The sequence below is a fragment of the Penaeus monodon genome, chromosome 23, assembly GCF_015228065.2.
Source record: "Penaeus monodon isolate SGIC_2016 chromosome 23, NSTDA_Pmon_1, whole genome shotgun sequence".
Lineage (NCBI taxonomy): Eukaryota > Metazoa > Arthropoda > Malacostraca > Decapoda > Penaeidae > Penaeus > Penaeus monodon.
This window is the reverse complement of record NC_051408.1, coordinates 38,524,511-38,525,110: the sequence shown is the minus strand read 5'-3', so window position 1 is coordinate 38,525,110 and position 600 is coordinate 38,524,511. Positions and strand designations below refer to the sequence as shown.

Here is a 600-nt window from a genome sequence, read left to right as displayed (position 1 = left end):
CTGCATGCTTTTGCTTTCTTTCTTTTATTTGATGATTATCTTTCCTACTTTAATACCCATCAATACATTTAAGATTTAATTTGCAATGATAGTTTAAGTACTTTTCATGCAAGTGGTATTAGAGAAGAAATTTCATTTCCATGAAACATTTCATTATAACCTTTAATAAAATGCCTAAATTTCTCTCGCGGATGAATTTAATTTCTCTCCCTCTCTTTTATGTTGTTTTTTCTTCGACTTCGGAAATTCTCGATTTGGCATCCCCTAAAATTCGCAGGGTATAAATACCTCACGAATCCCAACCATCGACTCAGTCCGGGATCAGCAGCTGAATCAAGATGAAGCTTCACTTTCTTCTCGGTATTCTGTAAGCACTCTTTCCTCAATAATACAAAGTAAAAGATAACGCTATTGAAATATATATATATTTTTTTTTTTTTACTGATATTACATCACTAAATCAAAAGGAAAAGGAGAAAAAAGTTATTTTCACACTACAGATTGTCGACGGTAATCATGTTGGCGGAAGCGAAAAATGGGCTGAGCAGTCGGACAGGTTAGCGACTTGAGACTTTCTTGTTTTAGGCCTATTTACCCTAG

The 600-nt window shown here is 34.2% G+C and overlaps 1 long non-coding RNA gene across 1 annotated transcript in view; it reads left to right on the top strand.

Moving 5' to 3' along the window:
- The first annotated feature begins 242 nt into the window (after positions 1-242).
- LOC119588013 overlaps positions 243-600 on the top strand; it is a 1,348-nt gene continuing 990 nt past the window's right edge. Inside the window, exons 1-2 of the long non-coding RNA XR_005230044.1 lie at positions 243-367; positions 501-556. This is a non-coding gene — a long non-coding RNA (uncharacterized LOC119588013). The remainder of the gene's footprint in view (positions 368-500; positions 557-600) is intronic.